The sequence below is a fragment of the Schistocerca gregaria genome, chromosome 10 (genome assembly GCF_023897955.1).
Source record: "Schistocerca gregaria isolate iqSchGreg1 chromosome 10, iqSchGreg1.2, whole genome shotgun sequence".
In the NCBI taxonomy this organism is placed as follows: Eukaryota; Metazoa; Arthropoda; class Insecta; order Orthoptera; family Acrididae; genus Schistocerca; species Schistocerca gregaria.
Window position 1 is genome coordinate 98,011,771 of NC_064929.1, and position 23,823 is coordinate 98,035,593.

Here is a 23,823-nt window from a genome sequence, read left to right on the forward strand (position 1 = left end):
GAATACTTCACAGCCAGCAGATGTGTCTAGGAAGATACAAGCTTGCGCCGAGTTCACGTAAATCCCACTGCACATTCCTATTCTTTGCGTGCAGTCAGCTGCTACTGGTGTTGCTAGTTGTGACTGCTGATAACAGATGCCGTAGCAATCAATTCATGGAGTGAGTTGTATGTTTTGCGATAGTCTGTCTCTGACAAGCAAGCACAGGAGACATAGGTGCGAACACAGGAAGCTTGCAGACCCTCGCTGCCTGCAGACACCGAGCAGCCACACTAGGAGGGCGGCGTAAGCCGTAGGCGAATTGTGCTCATTCGCTTTGGCGCGACGTCGAACTATAAATAATGCTGTCACTAGCGTGAGCGTCGTGGAAAGTCGGAAAAGTCGGCTGCGAGGGTGAGTGCCAAGTTTGGGGAGCGTTTCGTAGTATGCGCAGTGCAATGGAGACGCGGAAACTTGTTGTGGCCCAGTGTTTTGCAGTTGGACGACAAGATTGGTACACAGTAGTAAAGAGCGATGCACTGAGTTGGCATAAATAATGTAGTGCACAATGGGGCTCGAGATGTGTTTGTTACCTCAGGTGCTGTATAATTGTCGACAATGAGTGAAAACGGAGCAATTTGTGACGGCTCTTTCAATTTAAGACGTTAAAAACAGACGGAATTTGCATTTGTAATACCAGAGCATCGAAACTACTTGGAACTTTTGTGTATATGAACGGGTCCGCGCCTTTGTACTCTGCTCCCTTCACCGCTACAAAGCAACCAACCATCGTGTCCGTGCGCATCTGAGTCGCAAAGAATGGGGAATAGCGCAGTTTGCTCGTGCATGGGGCGTGGCTCAGTTGGTAGAGCGTTCGCTTGGCATGTAAAAGGTCCAGGGTTCAAGCCGCGGCGCCTCCATTTTTTTGTGGTCAGTGCATGGTAAGTGTTGGTCGCGGCGAACCTAAAGGCACGCAAGATGTTGCAAAGCCAGCGTCACAGACTGATATGATGTATACTGACGTAAGGAGAGCAAGATGTAAGTGTGGGGACCGGCTGTTATCGAGGTGTCATCGAGTGCAGATCTGTCTTAGGTATCGCGGCTTAACCTCATTGAAGTCTAGAGGGTGGACAACACGTTGGTCTTACTCAGAGCGGTGTCCGAATTCTATTTTCGACGTTATACGTGCCACTTTCATTTTGGCAACTACGATTCGATACAGAATGCACGAAAACCTGAAAGACACCCTAACGGATACATAGAGACCAGTGTTTGTCTGCTGAATAATGGGAGTGCAAGGGTCTGTGTCGTCTATATGGCTGTATGTAGCACCATTAGTCTTCGGGGGGGCGGGCGTAGCTCAGATGCTAGAGCGCTCGCTTAGTATGCGAGAGGTACTGGGATCAATAGCCAGTGCCTCCAGAATTTTTAACACACCTACATGCGCACCTTGATATGCAAGTGGAATACTTCACAGCCAGCAGATGTGTCTAGGAAGATACAAGCTTGCGCCGAGTTCACGTAAATCCCACTGCACATTCCTATTCTTTGCGTGCAGTCAGCTGCTACTGGTGTTGCTAGTTGTGACTGCTGATAACAGATGCCGTAGCAATCAATTCATGGAGTGAGTTGTATGTTTTGCGATAGTCTGTCTCTGACAAGCAAGCACAGGTGACATAGGTGCGAACACAGGAAGCTTGCAGACCCTCGCTGCCGGCAGACACCGAGCAGCCACACTAGGAGGGCGGCGTAAGCCGTAGGCGAATTGTGCTCATTCGCTTTGGCACGACGTCGAACTATAAATAATGCTGTCACTAGCGTGAACGTTGCGTGAGCGTCGTGGAAAGTCGGAAAAGTCGGCTGCGAGGGTGAGTGCCAAGTTTGGGGAGCGTTTCGTAGTATGCGCAGTGCAATGGAGACGCGGAAACTTGTTGTGGCCCAGTGTTTTGCTGTTGGACGACAAGATTGGTACACAGTAGTAAAGAGCGAGGCACTGAGTTGGCATAAATAATGTAGTGCACAGTGGGGCTCGAGATGTGTTTGTTACCTCAGGTGCTGTATAATTGTCGACAAGGAGTGAAAACGGAGCAATTTGTGACGGCTCTTTCAATTTAAGACGTTAAAAACAGACGGAATTTGCATTTGTAATACCAGAGCATCGAAACTACTTGGAACTTTTGTGTATATGAACGGGTCCGCGCCTTTGTACTCTGCTCCCTTCACCGCTACAAAGCAACCAACCATCGTGTCCGTGCGCATCTGAGTCGCAAAGAATGGGGAATAGCGCAGTTTGCTCGTGCATGGGGCGTAGCTCAGTTGGTAGAGCGTTCGCTTGGCATGTGAAAGGTCCAGGGTTCAAGCCGCGGCGCCTCCATTTTTTGTGGTCAGTGCATGGTAAGTGTTGGTCGCGGCGAACCTAAAGGCACGCAAGATGTTGCAAAGCCAGCGTCACAGACTGATATGATGTATACTGACGTAAGGAGAGCAAGATGTAAGTGTGGGGACCGGCTGTTATCGAGGTGTCATCGAGTGCAGATCTGTCTTAGGTATCGCGGCTTAACCTCATTGAAGTCTAGAGGGTGGACAACACGTTGGTCTTACTCAGAGCGGTGTCCGAATTCTATTTTCGACGTTATACGTGCCACTTTCATTTTGGCAACTACGATTCGATACAGAATGCACGAAACCTGAAAGACACCCTAACGGATACATAGAGAGTAGTGTTTGTCTGCTGAATAATGGGAGTGCAAGGGTCTGTGTCGTCTATATGGCTGTATGTAGCACCATTAGTCTTCGGGGGGGCGGGCGTAGCTCAGATGGTAGAGCGCTCGCTTAGTATGCGAGAGGTACTGGGATCAATAGCCAGTGCCTCCACAATTTTTAACACACCTACATGCGCACCTTGATATGCAAGTGGAATACTTCACAGCCAGCAGATGTGTCTAGGAAGATACAAGCTTGCGCCGAGTTCACGTAAATCCCACTGCACATTCCTATTCTTTGCGTGCAGTCAGCTGCTACTGGTGTTGCTAGTTGTGACTGCTGATAACAGATGCCGTAGCAATCAATTCATGGAGTGAGTTGTATGTTTTGCGATAGTCTGTCTCTGACAAGCAAGCACAGGAGACATAGGTGCGAACACAGGAAGCTTGCAGACCCTCGCTGCCTGCAGACACCGAGCAGCCACACTAGGAGGGCGGCGTAAGCCGTAGGCGAATTGTGCTCATTCGCTTTGGCGCGACGTCGAACTATAAATAATGCTGTCACTAGCGTGAGCGTCGTGGAAAGTCGGAAAAGTCGGCTGCGAGGGTGAGTGCCAAGTTTGGGGAGCGTTTCGTAGTATGCGCAGTGCAATGGAGACGCGGAAACTTGTTGTGGCCCAGTGTTTTGCAGTTGGACGACAAGATTGGTACACAGTAGTAAAGAGCGAGTCACTGAGTTGGCATAAATAATGTAGTGCACAATGGGGCTCGAGATGTGTTTGTTACCTCAGGTGCTGTATAATTGTCGACAATGAGTGAAAACGGAGCAATTTGTGACGGCTCTTTCAATTTAAGACGTTAAAAACAGACGGAATTTGCATTTGTAATACCAGAGCATCGAAACTACTTGGAACTTTTGTGTATATGAACGGGTCCGCGCCTTTGTACTCTGCTCCCTTCACCGCTACAAAGCAACCAACCATCGTGTCCGTGCGCATCTGAGTCGCAAAGAATGGGGAATAGCGCAGTTTGCTCGTGCATGGGGCGTGGCTCAGTTGGTAGAGCGTTCGCTTGGCATGTAAAAGGTCCAGGGTTCAAGCCGCGGCGCCTCCATTTTTTGTGGTCAGTGCATGGTAAGTGTTGGTCGCGGCGAACCTAAAGGCACGCAAGATGTTGCAAAGCCAGCGTCACAGACTGATATGATGTATACTGACGTAAGGAGAGCAAGATGTAAGTGTGGGGACCGGCTGTTATCGAGGTGTCATCGAGTGCAGATCTGTCTTAGGTATCGCGGCTTAACCTCATTGAAGTCTAGAGGGTGGACAACACGTTGGTCTTACTCAGAGCGGTGTCCGAATTCTATTTTCGACGTTATACGTGCCACTTTCATTTTGGCAACTACGATTCGATACAGAATGCACGAAAACCTGAAAGACACCCTAACGGATACATAGAGACCAGTGTTTGTCTGCTGAATAATGGGAGTGCAAGGGTCTGTGTCGTCTATATGGCTGTATGTAGCACGATTAGTCTTCGGTGGGGCGGGCGTAGCTCAGATGCTAGAGCGCTCGCTTAGTATGCGAGAGGTACTGGGATCAATAGCCAGTGCCTCCAGAATTTTTAACACACCTACATGCGCACCTTGATATGCAAGTGGAATACTTCACAGCCAGCAGATGTGTCTAGGAAGATACAAGCTTGCGCCGAGTTCACGTAAATCCCACTGCACATTCCTATTCTTTGCGTGCAGTCAGCTGCTACTGGTGTTGCTAGTTGTGACTGCTGATAACAGATGCCGTAGCAATCAATTCATGGAGTGAGTTGTATGTTTTGCGATAGTCTGTCTCTGACAAGCAAGCACAGGTGACATAGGTGCGAACACAGGAAGCTTGCAGACCCTCGCTGCCGGCAGACACCGAGCAGCCACACTAGGAGGGCGGCGTAAGCCGTAGGCGAATTGTGCCCATTCGCTTTGGCACGACGTCGAACTATAAATAATGCTGTCACTAGCGTGAGCGTTGCGTGAGCGTCGTGGAAAGTCGGAAAAGTCGGCTGCGAAGGTGAGTGCCAAGTTTGGGGAGCGTTTCGTAGTATGCGCAGTGCAATGGAGACGCGGAAACTTGTTGTGGCCCAGTGTTTTGCTGTTGGACGACAAGATTGGTACACAGTAGTAAAGAGCGAGGCACTGAGTTGGCATAAATAATGTAGTGCACAGTGGGGCTCGAGATGTGTTTGTTACCTCAGGTGCTGTATAATTGTCGACAAGGAGTGAAAACGGAGCAATTTGTGACGGCTCTTTCAATTTAAGACGTTAAAAACAGACGGAATTTGCATTTGTAATACCAGAGCATCGAAACTACTTGGAACTTTTGTGTATATGAACGGGTCCGCGCCTTTGTACTCTGCTCCCTTCACCGCTACAAACCAACCAACCACCGTGTCCGTGCGCATCTGAGTCGCAAAGAATGGGGAATAGCGCAGTTTGCTCGTGCATGGGGCGTAGCTCAGTTGGTAGAGCGTTCGCTTGGCATGTAAAAGGTCCAGGGTTCAAGCTGCGGCGCCTCCATTTTTTGTGGTCAGTGCATGGTAAGTGTTGGTCGCGGCGAACCTAAAGGCACGCAAGATGTTGCAAAGCCAGCGTCACAGACTGATATGATGTATACTGACGTAAGGAGAGCAAGATGTAAGTGTGGGGACCGGCTGTTATCAAGGTGTCATCGAGTGCAGATCTGTCTTAGGTATCGCGGCTTAAACTCATTGAAGTCTAGAGGGTGGACAACACGTTGGTCTTACTCAGAGCGGTGTCCGAATTCTATTTTCGACGTTATACGTGCCACTTTCGTTTTGGCAACTACGATTCGATACAGAATGCACGAAACCTGAAAGACACCCTAACGGATACATAGAGAGTAGTGTTTGTCTGCTGAATAATGGGAGTGCAAGGGTCTGTGTCGTCTATATGGCTGTATGTAGGACAATTAGTCTTCGGGGGGGGGGCGGGCGTAGCTCAGATGATAGAGCGCTCGCTTAGTATGCGAGAGGTACTGGGATCAATACCCAGTGCCTCCACAATTTTTAACACACCTACATGCGCACCTTGATATGCAAGTGGAATACTTGCAATACTTCACAGCCAGCAGATGTGTCTAGGAAGATACAAGCTTGCGCCGAGTTCACGTAAATCCCACTGCACATTCCTATTCTTTGCGTGCAGTCAGCTGCTACTGGTGTTGCTAGTTGTGACTGCTGATAACAGATGCCGTAGCAATCAATTCATGGAGTGAGTTGTATGTTTTGCGATAGTCTGTCTCTGACAAGCAAGCACAGGTGACATAGGTGCGAACACAGGAAGCTTGCAGACCCTCGCTGCCTGCAGACACCGAGCAGATACACTAGGAGGGCGGCGTAAGCCGTAGGCGAATTGTGCTCATTCGCTTTGGCACGACGTCGAACTATAAATAATGCTGTCACTAGCTTGAGCGTCGTGGCAAGTCGGAAAAGTCAGCTGCGAGGGTGAGTGCCAAGTTTGGGGAGCGTTTCGTAGTATGCGCAGTGCAATGGAGACGCGGAAACTTGTTGTGGCCCAGTGTTTTGCTGTTGGACGACAAGATTGGTACACAGTAGTAAAGAGTGAGGCACTGAGTTGACATAAATAATGTAGTGCACAGTGGGGCTCGAGATGTGTTTGTTACCTCAGGTGCTGTATAATTGTCGACAAGGAGTGAAAACGGAGCAATTTGTGACGGCTCTTTCAATTTAAGACGTTAAAAACAGACGGAATTTGCATTTGTAATACCAGAGCATCGAAACTACTTGGAACTTTTGTGTATATGAACGGGTCCGCGCCTTTGTACTCTGCTCCCTTCACCGCTACAAACCAACCAACCATCGTGTCCGTGCGCATCTGAGTCGCAAAGAATGGGGAATAGCGCAGTTTGCTCGTGCATGGGGCATAGCTCAGTTGGTAGAGCGTTCGCTTGGCATGTAAAAGGTCCAGGGTTCAAGCCGCGGCGCCTCCATTTTTTGTGGTCAGTGCATGGTAAGTGTTGGTCGCGGCGAACCTAAAGGCACGCAAGATGTTGCAAAGCCAGCGTCACAGACTGATATGATGTATACTGACGTAAGGAGAGCAAGATGTAAGTGTGGGGACCGGCTGTTATCGAGGTGTCATCGAGTGCAGATCTGTCTTAGGTATCGCGGCTTAACCTCATTGAAGTCTAGAGGGTGGACAACACGTTGGTCTTACTCAGAGCGGTGTCCGAATTCTATTTTCGACGTTATACGTGCCACCTTCATTTTGGCAACTACGATTCGATACAGAATGCACGAAACCTGAAAGACACCCTAACGAATACATAGAGAGTAGTGTTTGTCTGCTGAATAATGGGAGTGCAAGGGTCTGTGTCGTCTATATGGCTGTATGTAGCACCATTAGTCTTCGGGGGGGCGGGCGTAGCTCAGATGGTAAAGCGCTCGCTTAGTATGCGAGAGGTACTGGGATCAATAGCCAGTGCCTCCACAATTTTTAACACACCTACATGCGCACCTTGATATGCAAGTGGAATACTTCACAGCCAGCAGATGTGTCTAGGAAGATACAAGCTTGCGCCGAGTTCACGTAAATCCCACTGCACATTCCTATTCTTTGCGTGCAGTCAGCTGCTACTGGTGTTGCTAGTTGTGACTGCTGATAACAGATGCCGTAGCAATCAATTCATGGAGTGAGTTGTATGTTTTGCGATAGTCTGTCTCTGACAAGCAAGCACAGGTGACATAGGTGCGAACACAGGAAGCTTGCAGACCCTCGCTGCCTGCAGACACCGAGCAGCCACACTAGGAGGGCGGCGTAAGCCGTAGGCGAATTGTGCTCATTCGCTTTGGCACGACGTCGAACTATAAATAATGCTGTCACTAGCGTGAGCGTTGCGTGAGCGTCGTGGAAAGTCGGAAAAGTCGGCTGCGAGGGTGAGTGCCAAGTTTGGGGAGCGTTTCGTAGTATGCGCAGTGCAATGGAGACGCGGAAACTTGTTGTGGCCCAGTGTTTTGCAGTTGGACGACAAGATTGGTACACAGTAGTAAAGAGCGAGGTACTGAGTTGGCATAAATAATGGAGTGCACAATGGGGCTCGAGATGTGTTTGTTACCTCAGGTGCTGTATAATTGTCGACAAGGAGTGAAAACGGAGCAATTTGTGACGGCTCTTTCAATTTAAGACGTTAAAAACAGACGGAATTTTCATTAGTAATACCAGAGCATCGAAACTACTTGGAACTTTTGTGTATATGAACGGGTCCGCGCCTTTGTACTCTGCTCCCTTCACCGCTACAAACCAACCAACCATAGTGTCCGTGCGCATCTGAGTCGCAAAGAATGGGGAATAGCGCAGTTTGCTCGTGCATGGGGCGTAGCTCAGTTGGTAGAGCGTTCGCTTGGCATGTAAAAGGTCCAGGGTTCAAGCCGCGGCGCCTCCATTTTTTGTGGTCAGTGCATGGTAAGTGTTGGTCGCGGCGAACCTAAAGGCACGCAAGATGTTGCAAAGCCAGCGTCACAGACTGATATGATGTATACTGACGTAAGGAGAGCAAGATGTAAGTGTGGGGACCGGCTGTTATCGAGGTGTCATCGAGTGCAGATCTGTCTTAGGTATCGCGGCTTAACCTCATTGAAGTCTAGAGGGTGGACAACACGTTGGTCTTACTCAGAGCGGTGTCCGAATTCTATTTTCGACGTTATACGTGCCACTTTCATTTTGGCAACTACGATTCGATACAGAATGCACGAAACCTGAAAGACACCCTAACGGATACATAGAGAGTAGTGTTTGTCTGCTGAATAATGGGAGTGCAAGGGTCTGTGTCGTCTATATGGCTGTATGTAGCACCATTAGTCTTCGGGGGGGCGGGCGTAGCTCAGATGGTAGAGCGCTCGCTTAGTATGCGAGAGGTACTGGGATCAATAGCCAGTGCCTCCAGAATTTTTAACACACCTACATGCGCACCTTGATATGCAAGTGGAATACTTCACAGCCAGCAGATGTGTCTAGGAAGATACAAGCTTGCGCCGAGTTCACGTAAATCCCACAGCACATTCCTATTTTTTGCGTGCAGTCAGCTGCTACTGGTGTTGCTAGTTGTGACTGCTGATAACAGATGCCGTAGCAATCAATTCATGGAGTGAGTTGTATGTTTTGCGATAGTCTGTCTCTGACAAGCAAGCACAGGTGACATAGGTGCGAACACAGGAAGCTTGCAGACCCTCGCTGCCTGCAGACACCGAGCAGCCACACTAGGAGGGCGGCGTAAGCCGTAGGCGAATTGTGCTCATTCGCTTTGGCGCGACGTCGAACTATAAATAATGCTGTCACTAGCGTGAGCGTCGTGGAAAGTCGGAAAAGTCGGCTGCGAGGGTGAGTGCCAAGTTTGGGGAGCGTTTCGTAGTATGCGCAGTGCAATGGAGACGCGGAAACTTGTTGTGGCCCAGTGTTTTGCAGTTGGACGACAAGATTGGTACACAGTAGTAAAGAGCGAGGCACTGAGTTGGCATAAATAATGTAGTGCACAGTGGGGCTCGAGATGTGTTTGTTACCTCAGGTGCTGTATAATTGTCGACAAGGAGTGAAAACGGAGCAATTTGTGACGGCTCTTTCAATTTAAGACGTTAAAAACAGACGGAATTTGCATTTGTAATACCAGAGCATCGAAACTACTTGGAACTTTTGTGTATATGAACGGGTCCGCGCCTTTGTACTCTGCTCCCTTCACCGCTACAAACCAACCAACCACCGTGTCCGTGCGCATCTGAGTCGCAAAGAATGGGGAATAGCGCAGTTTGCTCGTGCATGGGGCGTAGCTCAGTTGGTAGAGCGTTCGCTTGGCATGTAAAAGGTCCAGGGTTCAAGCTGCGGCGCCTCCATTTTTTGTGGTCAGTGCATGGTAAGTGTTGGTCGCGGCGAACCTAAAGGCACGCAAGATGTTGCAAAGCCAGCGTCACAGACTGATATGATGTATACTGACGTAAGGAGAGCAAGATGTAAGTGTGGGGACCGGCTGTTATCAAGGTGTCATCGAGTGCAGATCTGTCTTAGGTATCGCGGCTTAAACTCATTGAAGTCTAGAGGGTGGACAACACGTTGGTCTTACTCAGAGCGGTGTCCGAATTCTATTTTCGACGTTATACGTGCCACTTTCGTTTTGGCAACTACGATTCGATACAGAATGCACGAAACCTGAAAGACACCCTAACGGATACATAGAGAGTAGTGTTTGTCTGCTGAATAATGGGAGTGCAAGGGTCTGTGTCGTCTATATGGCTGTATGTAGGACAATTAGTCTTCGGGGGGGGGGGCGGGCGTAGCTCAGATGATAGAGCGCTCGCTTAGTATGCGAGAGGTACTGGGATCAATACCCAGTGCCTCCACAATTTTTAACACACCTACATGCGCACCTTGATATGCAAGTGGAATACTTGCAATACTTCACAGCCAGCAGATGTGTCTAGGAAGATACAAGCTTGCGCCGAGTTCACGTAAATCCCACTGCACATTCCTATTCTTTGCGTGCAGTCAGCTGCTACTGGTGTTGCTAGTTGTGACTGCTGATAACAGATGCCGTAGCAATCAATTCATGGAGTGAGTTGTATGTTTTGCGATAGTCTGTCTCTGACAAGCAAGCACAGGTGACATAGGTGCGAACACAGGAAGCTTGCAGACCCTCGCTGCCTGCAGACACCGAGCAGATACACTAGGAGGGCGGCGTAAGCCGTAGGCGAATTGTGCTCATTCGCTTTGGCACGACGTCGAACTATAAATAATGCTGTCACTAGCGTGAGCGTCGTGGAAAGTCGGAAAAGTCAGCTGCGAGGGTGAGTGCCAAGTTTGGGGAGCGTTTCGTAGTATGCGCAGTGCAATGGAGACGCGGAAACTTGTTGTGGCCCAGTGTTTTGCTGTTGGACGACAAGATTGGTACACAGTAGTAAAGAGTGAGGCACTGAGTTGACATAAATAATGTAGTGCACAGTGGGGCTCGAGATGTGTTTGTTACCTCAGGTGCTGTATAATTGTCGACAAGGAGTGAAAACGGAGCAATTTGTGACGGCTCTTTCAATTTAAGACGTTAAAAACAGACGGAATTTGCATTTGTAATACCAGAGCATCGAAACTACTTGGAACTTTTGTGTATATGAACGGGTCCGCGCCTTTGTACTCTGCTCCCTTCACCGCTACAAACCAACCAACCATCGTGTCCGTGCGCATCTGAGTCGCAAAGAATGGGGAATAGCGCAGTTTGCTCGTGCATGGGGCATAGCTCAGTTGGTAGAGCGTTCGCTTGGCATGTAAAAGGTCCAGGGTTCAAGCCGCGGCGCCTCCATTTTTTGTGGTCAGTGCATGGTAAGTGTTGGTCGCGGCGAACCTAAAGGCACGCAAGATGTTGCAAAGCCAGCGTCACAGACTGATATGATGTATACTGACGTAAGGAGAGCAAGATGTAAGTGTGGGGACCGGCTGTTATCGAGGTGTCATCGAGTGCAGATCTGTCTTAGGTATCGCGGCTTAACCTCATTGAAGTCTAGAGGGTGGACAACACGTTGGTCTTACTCAGAGCGGTGTCCGAATTCTATTTTCGACGTTATACGTGCCACCTTCATTTTGGCCAACTACGATTCGATACAGAATGCACGAAACCTGAAAGGCACCCTAACGGATACATAGAGAGTAGTGTTTGTCTGCTGAATAATGGGAGTGCAAGGGTCTGTGTCGTCTATATGGCTGTATGTAGCACCATTAGCCTTCGGGGGGGCGGGCGTAGCTCAGATGGTAGAGCGCTCGCTTAGTATGCGAGAGGTACTGGGATCAATACCCAGTGCCTCCAGAATTTTTTACACACCTACATGCGCACCTTGATATGCAAGTGGAATACTTCACAGCCAGCAGATGTGTCTAGGAAGATACAAGCTTGCGCCGAGTTCACGTAAATCCCACTGCACATTCCTATTCTTTGCGTGCAGTCAGCTGCTACTGGTGTTGCTAGTTGTGACTGCTGATAACAGATGCCGTAGCAATCAATTCATGGAGTGAGTTGTATGTTTTGCGATAGTCTGTCTCTGACAAGCAAGCACAGGTGACATAGGTGCGAACACAGGAAGCTTGCAGACCCTCGCTGCCTGCAGACACCGAGCAGCCACACTAGGAGGGCGGCGTAAGCCGTAGGCGAATTGTGCTCATTCGCTTTGGCACGACGTCGAACTATAAATAATGCTGTCACTAGCGTGAGCGTTGCGTGAGCGTCGTGGAAAGTCGGAAAAGTCGGCTGCGAGGGTGAGTGCCAAGTTTGGGGAGCGTTTCGTAGTATGCGCAGTGCAATGGAGACGCGGAAACTTGTTGTGGCCCAGTGTTTTGCAGTTGGACGACAAGATTGGTACACAGTAGTAAAGAGCGAGGTACTGAGTTGGCATAAATAATGGAGTGCACAATGGGGCTCGAGATGTGTTTGTTACCTCAGGTGCTGTATAATTGTCGACAAGGAGTGAAAACGGAGCAATTTGTGACGGCTCTTTCAATTTAAGACGTTAAAAACAGACGGAATTTTCATTAGTAATACCAGAGCATCGAAACTACTTGGAACTTTTGTGTATATGAACGGGTCCGCGCCTTTGTACTCTGCTCCCTTCACCGCTACAAAGCAACCAACCATAGTGTCCGTGCGCATCTGAGTCGCAAAGAATGGGGAATAGCGCAGTTTGCTCGTGCATGGGGCGTAGCTCAGTTGGTAGAGCGTTCGCTTGGCATGTAAAAGGTCCAGGGTTCAAGCCGCGGCGCCTCCATTTTTTGTGGTCAGTGCATGGTAAGTGTTGGTCGCGGCGAACCTAAAGGCACGCAAGATGTTGCAAAGCCAGCGTCACAGACTGATATGATGTATACTGACGTAAGGAGAGCAAGATGTAAGTGTGGGGACCGGCTGTTATCGAGGTGTCATCGAGTGCAGATCTGTCTTAGGTATCGCGGCTTAACCTCATTGAAGTCTAGAGGGTGGACAACACGTTGGTCTTACTCAGAGCGGTGTCCGAATTCTATTTTCGACGTTATACGTGCCACTTTCATTTTGGCAACTACGATTCGATACAGAATGCACGAAACCTGAAAGACACCCTAACGGATACATAGAGAGTAGTGTTTGTCTGCTGAATAATGGGAGTGCAAGGGTCTGTGTCGTCTATATGGCTGTATGTAGCACCATTAGTCTTCGGGGGGGCGGGCGTAGCTCAGATGCTAGAGCGCTCGCTTAGTATGCGAGAGGTACTGGGATCAATAGCCAGTGCCTCCAGAATTTTTAACACACCTACATGCGCACCTTGATATGCAAGTGGAATACTTCACAGCCAGCAGATGTGTCTAGGAAGATACAAGCTTGCGCCGAGTTCACGTAAATCCCACTGCACATTCCTATTCTTTGCGTGCAGTCAGCTGCTACTGGTGTTGCTAGTTGTGACTGCTGATAACAGATGCCGTAGCAATCAATTCATGGAGTGAGTTGTATGTTTTGCGATAGTCTGTCTCTGACAAGCAAGCACAGGTGACATAGGTGCGAACACAGGAAGCTTGCAGACCCTCGCTGCCGGCAGACACCGAGCAGCCACACTAGGAGGGCGGCGTAAGCCGTAGGCGAATTGTGCCCATTCGCTTTGGCACGACGTCGAACTATAAATAATGCTGTCACTAGCGTGAGCGTTGCGTGAGCGTCGTGGAAAGTCGGAAAAGTCGGCTGCGAAGGTGAGTGCCAAGTTTGGGGAGCGTTTCGTAGTATGCGCAGTGCAATGGAGACGCGGAAACTTGTTGTGGCCCAGTGTTTTGCAGTTGGACGACAAGATTGGTACACAGTAGTAAAGAGCGAGGCACTGAGTTGGCATAAATAATGTAGTGCACAGTGGGGCTCGAGATGTGTTTGTTACCTCAGGTGCTGTATAATTGTCGACAAGGAGTGAAAACGGAGCAATTTGTGACGGCTCTTTCAATTTAAGACGTTAAAAACAGACGGAATTTGCATTTGTAATACCAGAGCATCGAAACTACTTGGAACTTTTGTGTATATGAACGGGTCCGCGCCTTTGTACTCTGCTCCCTTCACCGCTACAAACCAACCAACCACCGTGTCCGTGCGCATCTGAGTCGCAAAGAATGGGGAATAGCGCAGTTTGCTCGTGCATGGGGCGTAGCTCAGTTGGTAGAGCGTTCGCTTGGCATGTAAAAGGTCCAGGGTTCAAGCTGCGGCGCCTCCATTTTTTGTGGTCAGTGCATGGTAAGTGTTGGTCGCGGCGAACCTAAAGGCACGCAAGATGTTGCAAAGCCAGCGTCACAGACTGATATGATGTATACTGACGTAAGGAGAGCAAGATGTAAGTGTGGGGACCGGCTGTTATCAAGGTGTCATCGAGTGCAGATCTGTCTTAGGTATCGCGGCTTAAACTCATTGAAGTCTAGAGGGTGGACAACACGTTGGTCTTACTCAGAGCGGTGTCCGAATTCTATTTTCGACGTTATACGTGCCACTTTCGTTTTGGCAACTACGATTCGATACAGAATGCACGAAACCTGAAAGACACCCTAACGGATACATAGAGAGTAGTGTTTGTCTGCTGAATAATGGGAGTGCAAGGGTCTGTGTCGTCTATATGGCTGTATGTAGGACAATTAGTCTTCGGGGGGGGGCGGGCGTAGCTCAGATGATAGAGCGCTCGCTTAGTATGCGAGAGGTACTGGGATCAATACCCAGTGCCTCCACAATTTTTAACACACCTACATGCGCACCTTGATATGCAAGTGGAATACTTGCAATACTTCACAGCCAGCAGATGTGTCTAGGAAGATACAAGCTTGCGCCGAGTTCACGTAAATCCCACTGCACATTCCTATTCTTTGCGTGCAGTCAGCTGCTACTGGTGTTGCTAGTTGTGACTGCTGATAACAGATGCCGTAGCAATCAATTCATGGAGTGAGTTGTATGTTTTGCGATAGTCTGTCTCTGACAAGCAAGCACAGGTGACATAGGTGCGAACACAGGAAGCTTGCAGACCCTCGCTGCCTGCAGACACCGAGCAGATACACTAGGAGGGCGGCGTAAGCCGTAGGCGAATTGTGCTCATTCGCTTTGGCACGACGTCGAACTATAAATAATGCTGTCACTAGCGTGAGCGTCGTGGAAAGTCGGAAAAGTCAGCTGCGAGGGTGAGTGCCAAGTTTGGGGAGCGTTTCGTAGTATGCGCAGTGCAATGGAGACGCGGAAACTTGTTGTGGCCCAGTGTTTTGCTGTTGGACGACAAGATTGGTACACAGTAGTAAAGAGTGAGGCACTGAGTTGACATAAATAATGTAGTGCACAGTGGGGCTCGAGATGTGTTTGTTACCTCAGGTGCTGTATAATTGTCGACAAGGAGTGAAAACGGAGCAATTTGTGACGGCTCTTTCAATTTAAGACGTTAAAAACAGACGGAATTTGCATTTGTAATACCAGAGCATCGAAACTACTTGGAACTTTTGTGTATATGAACGGGTCCGCGCCTTTGTACTCTGCTCCCTTCACCGCTACAAACCAACCAACCATCGTGTCCGTGCGCATCTGAGTCGCAAAGAATGGGGAATAGCGCAGTTTGCTCGTGCATGGGGCATAGCTCAGTTGGTAGAGCGTTCGCTTGGCATGTAAAAGGTCCAGGGTTCAAGCCGCGGCGCCTCCATTTTTTGTGGTCAGTGCATGGTAAGTGTTGGTCGCGGCGAACCTAAAGGCACGCAAGATGTTGCAAAGCCAGCGTCACAGACTGATATGATGTATACTGACGTAAGGAGAGCAAGATGTAAGTGTGGGGACCGGCTGTTATCGAGGTGTCATCGAGTGCAGATCTGTCTTAGGTATCGCGGCTTAACCTCATTGAAGTCTAGAGGGTGGACAACACGTTGGTCTTACTCAGAGCGGTGTCCGAATTCTATTTTCGACGTTATACGTGCCACCTTCATTTTGGCAACTACGATTCGATACAGAATGCACGAAACCTGAAAGACACCCTAACGAATACATAGAGAGTAGTGTTTGTCTGCTGAATAATGGGAGTGCAAGGGTCTGTGTCGTCTATATGGCTGTATGTAGCACCATTAGTCTTCGGGGGGGCGGGCGTAGCTCAGATGGTAGAGCGCTCGCTTAGTATGCGAGAGGTACTGGGATCAATAGCCAGTGCCTCCACAATTTTTAACACACCTACATGCGCACCTTGATATGCAAGTGGAATACTTCACAGCCAGCAGATGTGTCTAGGAAGATACAAGCTTGCGCCGAGTTCACGTAAATCCCACTGCACATTCCTATTCTTTGCGTGCAGTCAGCTGCTACTGGTGTTGCTAGTTGTGACTGCTGATAACAGAAGCCGTAGCAATCAATTCATGGAGTGAGTTGTATGTTTTGCGATAGTCTGTCTCTGACAAGCAAGCACAGGTGACATAGGTGCGAACACAGGAAGCTTGCAGACCCTCGCTGCCTGCAGACACCGAGCAGCCACACTAGGAGGGCGGCGTAAGCCGTAGGCGAATTGTGCTCATTCGCTTTGGCACGACGTCGAACTATAAATAATGCTGTCACTAGCGTGAGCGTTGCGTGAGCGTCGTGGAAAGTCGGAAAAGTCGGCTGCGAGGGTGAGTGCCAAGTTTGGGGAGCGTTTCGTAGTATGCGCAGTGCAATGGAGACGCGGAAACTTGTTGTGGCCCAGTGTTTTGCAGTTGGACGACAAGATTGGTACACAGTAGTAAAGAGCGAGGTACTGAGTTGGCATAAATAATGGAGTGCACAATGGGGCTCGAGATGTGTTTGTTACCTCAGGTGCTGTATAATTGTCGACAAGGAGTGAAAACGGAGCAATTTGTGACGGCTCTTTCAATTTAAGACGTTAAAAACAGACGGAATTTTCATTAGTAATACCAGAGCATCGAAACTACTTGGAACTTTTGTGTATATGAACGGGTCCGCGCCTTTGTACTCTGCTCCCTTCACCGCTACAAACCAACCAACCATAGTGTCCGTGCGCATCTGAGTCGCAAAGAATGGGGAATGGCGCAGTTTGCTCGTGCATGGGGCGTAGCTCAGTTGGTAGAGCGTTCGCTTGGCATGTAAAAGGTCCAGGGTTCAAGCCGCGGCGCCTCCATTTTTTGTGGTCAGTGCATGGTAAGTGTTGGTCGCGGCGAACCTAAAGGCACGCAAGATGTTGCAAAGCCAGCGTCACAGACTGATATGATGTATACTGACGTAAGGAGAGCAAGATGTAAGTGTGGGGACCGGCTGTTATCGAGGTGTCATCGAGTGCAGATCTGTCTTAGGTATCGCGGCTTAACCTCATTGAAGTCTAGAGGGTGGACAACACGTTGGTCTTACTCAGAGCGGTGTCCGAATTCTATTTTCGACGTTATACGTGCCACTTTCATTTTGGCAACTACGATTCGATACAGAATGCACGAAACCTGAAAGACACCCTAACGGATACATAGAGAGTAGTGTTTGTCTGCTGAATAATGGGAGTGCAAGGGTCTGTGTCGTCTATATGGCTGTATGTAGCACCATTAGTCTTCGGGGGGGCGGGCGTAGCTCAGATGGTAGAGCGCTCGCTTAGTATGCGAGAGGTACTGGGATCAATAGCCAGTGCCTCCAGAATTTTTAACACACCTACATGCGCACCTTGATATGCAAGTGGAATACTTCACAGCCAGCAGATGTGTCTAGGAAGATACAAGCTTGCGCCGAGTTCACGTAAATCCCACAGCACATTCCTATTTTTTGCGTGCAGTCAGCTGCTACTGGTGTTGCTAGTTGTGACTGCTGATAACAGATGCCGTAGCAATCAATTCATGGAGTGAGTTGTATGTTTTGCGATAGTCTGTCTCTGACAAGCAAGCACAGGTGACATAGGTGCGAACACAGGAAGCTTGCAGACCCTCGCTGCCTGCAGACACCGAGCAGCCACACTAGGAGGGCGGCGTAAGCCGTAGGCGAATTGTGCTCATTCGCTTTGGCACGACGTCGAACTATAAATAATGCTGTCACTAGCGTGAGCGTTGCGTGAGCGTCGTGGAAAGTCGGAAAAGTCGGCTGCGAAGGTGAGTGCCAAGTTTGGTGAGCGTTTCGTAGTATGCGCAGTGCAATGGAGACGCGGAAACTTGTTGTGGCCCAGTGTTTTGCTGTTGGACGACAAGATTGGTACACAGTAGTAAAGAGCGAGGCACTGAGTTGGCATAAATAATATAGTGCACAGTGGGGCTCGAGATGTGTTTGTTACCTCAGGTGCTGTATAATTGTCGACAAGGAGTGAAAACGGAGCAATTTGTGACGGCTCTTTCAATTTAAGACGTTAAAAACAGACGGAATTTGCATTTGTAATACCAGAGCATCGAAACTACTTGGAACTTTTGTGTATATGAACGGGTCCGCGCCTTTGTACTCTGCTCCCTTCACCGCTACGAACCAACCAACCACCGTGTCCGTGCGCATCTGAGTCGCAAAGAATGGGGAATAGCGCAGTTTGCTCGTGCATGGGGCGTAGCTCAGTTGGTAGAGCGTTCGCTTGGCATGTAAAAGGTCCAGGGTTCAAGCTGCGGCGCCTCCATTTTTTGTGGTCAGTGCATGGTAAGTGTTGGTCGCGGCGAACCTAAAGGCACGCAAGATGTTGCAAAGCCAGCGTCACAGACTGATATGATGTATACTGACGTAAGGAGAGCAAGATGTAAGTGTGGGGACCGGCTGTTATCAAGGTGTCATCGAGTGCAGATCTGTCTTAGGTATCGCGGCTTAACCTCATTGAAGTCTAGAGGGTGGACAACACGTTGGTCTTACTCAGAGCGGTGTCCGAATTCTATTTTCGACGTTATACGTGCCACTTTCGTTTTGGCAACTACGATTCGATACAGAATGCACGAAACCTGAAAGACACCCTAACGGATACATAGAGAGTAGTGTTTGTCTGCTGAATAATGGGAGTGCAAGGGTCTGTGTCGTCTATATGGTTGTATGTAGCACCATTAGTCTTCGGGGGAGCGGGCGTAGCTCAGATGGTAGAGGGCTCGCTTAGTATGCGAGAGGTACTGGGATCAATACCCAGTGCCTCCAGAGTTTTTAACACACCTACATGCGCACCTTGATATGCAAGTGGAATAATTCACAACCAGCAGATGTGTCTAGGAAGATACAAGCGAGTGATTAGCATCCACAATTGACAAGCGTGCTGTTATTAGTGCGCAGGAAGCACCCTCCACCCACGCCTACACTTAATTTAGAAACAGTACAAGTGTTCCCGTAAGATTCTTAAGCCTATGTCGGAAAGATCTGCCTTGCGCCGAGTTCACGTAAATCCCACTGCACATTCCTATTCTTTGCGTGCAGTCAGCTGCTACTGGTGTTGCTAGTTGTGACTGCTGATAACAGATGCCGTAGCAATCAATTCATGGAGTGAGTTGTATGTTTTGCGATAGTCTGTCTCTGACAGGCAAGCACAGGTGACATAGGTGCGAACACAGGAAGCTTGCAGACCCTCGCTACCTGCAGACACCGAGCAGCCACACTAGGAGGGCGGCGTAAGCCGTAGGCGAATTGTGCTCATTCGCCTTGGCACGACGTCGAACTATAAATAATGCTGTCACTAGCGTGAGCGTTGCTTGAGCGTCGTGGTAAGTCGGAAAAGTCGGCTGCGAGGGTGAGTGCCAAGTTTGGGGAGCGTTTTGTAGTATGCGCAGTGCAATGGAGACGCGGAAACTTGTTGTGGCCCAGTGTTTTGCAGTTGGACGACAAGATTGGTACACAGTAGTAAAGAGCGAGGCACTGAGTTGGCATAAATAATGTAGTGCACAATGGGGCTCGAGATGTGTTTGTTACCTCAGGTGCTGTATAATTGTCGACAAGGAGTGAAAACGGAGCAATTTGTGACGGCTCTTTCAATTTAAGACGTTAAAAACAGACGGAATTTGCATTTGTAATACCAGAGCATCGAAACTACTTGGAACTTTTGTGTATATGAACGGGTCCGCGCCCTTGTACTCTGCTCCCTTCACCCCTACAAACCAACCAACCATCGTGTCCGTGCGCATCTGAGTCGCAAAGAATGGGGAATAGCGCAGTATGCTCGTGCATGGGGCGTAGCTCAGTTGGTAGAGCGTTCGCTTGGCATGTGAAAGGTCCAGGGTTCAAGCCGCGGCGCCTCCGTTTTTTGTGGTCAGTGCATGGTAAGTGTTGGTCGCGGCGAACCTAAAGGCACGCAAGATGTTGCAAAGCCAGCGTCACAGACTGATATGATGTATACTGACGTAAGGAGAGCAAGATGTAAGTGTGGGGACCGGCTGTTATCGAGGTGTCATCGAGTGCAGATCTGTCTTAGGTATCGCTGCTTAACCTCATTGAAGTCTAGAGGGTGGACAACACGTTGGTCTTACTCAGAGCGGTGTCCGAATTCTATTTTCGACGTTATACGTGCCACTTTCATTTTGGCAACTACGATTCGATACAGAATGCACGAAACCTGAAAGACACCCTAACGGATACATAGAGAGTAGTGTTTGTCTGCTGAATAATGGGAGTGCAAGGGACTGTGTCGTCTATATGGCTGTATGTAGCACCATTAGTCTTCGGGGGGGCGGGCGTAGCTCAGATGGTAGAGCGCTCGCTTAGTATGCGAGAGGTACTGGGATCAATAGCCAGTGCCTCCACAACTTTTAACACACCTACATGCGCACCTTGATATGCAAGTGGAATACTTCACAGCCAGCAGATGTGTCTAGGAAGATACAAGCTTGCGCTGAGTTCACGTAAATCCCACTGCACATTCCTATTCTTTGCGTGCAGTCAGCTGCTACTGGTGTTGCTAGTTGTGACTGCTGATAACAGATGCCGTACCAACCAATTCATGGAGTGAGTTGTATGTTTTGCGATAGTCTGTCTCTGACAAGCAAGCACAGGTGACATAGGTGCGAACACAGGAAGCTTGCAGACCCTCGCTGCCTGCAGACACCGAGCAGCCACACTAGGAGGGCGGCGTAAGCCGTAGGCGAATTGTGCTCATTCGCTTTGGCACGACGTGGAACTATAAATAATGCTGTCACTAGCGTGAGCGTCGTGGAAAGTCGGAAAAGTCGGCTGCGAGGGTGAGTGCCAAGTTTGGGGAGCATTTCGTAGTATGCGCAGTGCAATTGAGACGCGGAAACTTGTTGTGGCCCAGTGTTTTGCAGTTGGACGACAAGATTGGTACACAGTAGTAAAGAGGGAGGCACTGAGTTGGCATAAATAATGTAGTGCACAATGGGGCTCGAGATGTGTTTGTTACCTCAGGTGCTGTATAATTGTCTACAATGAGTGAAAACGGAGCAATATGTGACGGCTCTTTCAATTTAAGACGTTAAAAACAGACGGAATTTGCATTTGTAATACCAGAGCATCGAAACTACTTGGAACTTTTGTGTATATGAACGGGTCCGCGCCTTTGTACTCCGCTCCCTTCACCGCTACAAACCAACCAACCATCGTGTCCGTGTGCATCTGAGTCGCAAAGAATGGGGAATAGCGCAGTTTGCTCGTGCATGGGGCGTAGCTCAGTTGGTAGAGCGTTCGCTTGGCATGTGAAAGGTCCAGGGTTCAAGCCGCGGCGCCTCCATTTTTTGTAGTCAGTGCATGGTAAGTGTTGGTCGCGGCGAACCTAAAGGCACGCAAGATGTTGCAAAGCCAGCGTCACAGACTGATATGATGTATACTGACGTAAGGAGAGCAAGATGTAAGTGTGGGGACCGGCTGTTATCGAGGTGCCATCGAGTGCAGATCTGTCTTAGGTATCGCGGCTTAACCTCATTGAAGTCTAGAGGGTGGACAACACGTTGGTCTTACTCAGAGCGGTGTCCGAATTCTATTTTCGACGTTATACGTGCCACTTTCATTTTGGCCAACTACGATTCGATACAGAATGCACGAAACCTGAAAGACACCCTAACGGATACATAGAGAGTAGTGTTTGTCTGCTGAATAATGGGAGTGCAAGGGTCTGTGTCGTCTATATGGTTGTATGTAGCACCATTAGTCTTCGGGGGGGGGGAGCGGGCGTAGCTCAGATGGTAGAGGGCTCGCTTAGTATGCGAGAGGTACTGGGATCAATACCCAGTGCCTCCAGAATTTTTAACACACCTACATGCGCACCTTGATATGCAAGTGGAATAATTCACAACCAGCAGATGTGTCTAGGAAGTTACAAGCGAGTGATTAGCATCCACAATTGACAAGCGTGCTGTTATTAGTGCGCAGGAAGCACCCTCCTCCCACGCCTACACTTAATTTAGAAACAGTACAAGTGTTCCCGTAAGATTCTCAAGCCTATGTCGGAAAGATCTGCCTTGCGCCGAGTTCACGTAAATCCTACTGCACATTCCTATTCTTTGCGTGCAGTCAGCTGCTACTGGTGTTGCTAGTTGTGACTGCTGATAACAGATGCCGTAGCAATCAATTCATGGAGTGAGTTGTATGTTTTGCGATAGTCTGTCTCTGACAAGCAAGCACAGGTGACATAGGTGCGAACACAGGAAGCTTGCAGACCCTCGCTGCCTGCAGACACCGAGCAGCCACACTAGGAGGGCGGCCTAAGCCGTAGGCGAATTGTGCTCATTCGCTTTGGCACGACGTCGAACTATAAATAATGCTGTCACTAGCGTGAGCGTCGTGGAAAGTCGGAAAAGTCGGCTGCGAGGGTGAGTGCCAAGTTTGGGGAGCGTTTCGTAGTATGTGCAGTGCAATAGAGACGCGGAAACTTGTTGTGGCCCAGTGTTTTGCAGTTGGACGACAAGATTGGTACACAGTAGTAAAGAGCGAGGCACTGAGTTGGCATAAATAATGTAGTGCACAATGGGGCTCGAGATGTGTTTGTTACCTCAGGTGCTGTATAATTGTCTACAATGAGTGAAAACGGAGCAATATGTGACGGCTCTTTCAATTTAAGTCGTTAAAAACAGACGGAATTTGCATTTGTAATACCAGAGCATCGAAACTACTTGGAACTTTTGTGTATATGAACGGGTCCGCGCCTTTGTACTCCGCTCCCTTCACCGCTACAAACCAACCAACCATCGTGTCCGTGCGCATCTGAGTCGCAATGAATGGGGAATAGTGCAGTTTGGTTGTGCATGGGGCGTAGCTCAGTTGGTAGAGCGTTCGCTTGGCATGTGAAAGGTCCAGGGTTCAAGCCGCGGCGCCTCAATTTTTTGTGGTCAGTGCATGGTAAGTGATGGTCGCGGCGAACCTAAAGGCACGCAAGATGTTGCAAAGCCAGCGTCACAGACTGATATGATGTATACTGACGTAAGGAGAGCAAGATGTAAGTGTGGGGACCGGCTGTTATCGAGGTGTCATCGAGTGCAGATCTGTCTTAGGTATCGCGGCTTAACCTCATTGAAGTCTAGAGGGTGGACAACACGTTGGTCTTACTCAGAGCGGTGTCCGAATTCTATTTTCGACGTTATACGTGCCACTTTCATTTTGGCCAACTACGATTCGATACAGAATGCACGAAACCTGAAAGACACCCTAACGGATACATAGAGAGTAGTGTTTGTCTGCTGAATAATGGGAGTGCAAGGGTCTGTGTCGTCTATATGGCTGTATGTAGCACCATTAGTCTTCGGGGGGGGGGGGCGGGCGTAGCTCTGATGGTAGAGCGCTCGCTTAGTATGCGAGAGGTACTGGGATCAATACCCAGTGCCTCCAGAACTTTTAACACAGCTACATGCGCACCTTGATATGCAAGTGGAATAATTCACAACCAGCAGATGTGTCTAGGAAGATACAAGCGAATGATTAGCATCCACAATTGACAAGCGTGCTGTTATTGGTGCGCAGGAAGCACCCTCCTCCCACGCCTGCACTTAATTTAGAAACAGTACAAGTGTTCCCGTAAGATTCTCAAGCCTATGTCGGAAAGATCTGCCTTGCGCCGAGTTCACGTAATTCCCACTGCACATTCCTATTCTTTGCGTGCAGTCAGCTGCTACTGGTGTTGCTTTTTGTGACTGCTGATAACAGATGCCGTAGCAATCAATTCATGGAGTGAGTTGTATGTTTTGCGATAGTCTGTCTCTGACAAGCAAGCACAGGTGACATAG

The 23,823-nt window shown here is 49.1% G+C and overlaps 1 non-coding gene across 1 annotated transcript; it reads left to right on the top strand.

Annotated features, from left to right (window-relative positions):
• The first annotated feature begins 22,849 nt into the window (after positions 1-22,849).
• On the top strand, positions 22,850-22,922 carry Trnaa-ggc (transfer RNA alanine (anticodon GGC)). The gene has a single exon. It is a non-coding gene; the product is annotated as a tRNA-Ala (tRNA).
• Positions 22,923-23,823: the final 901 nt, after the last annotated feature.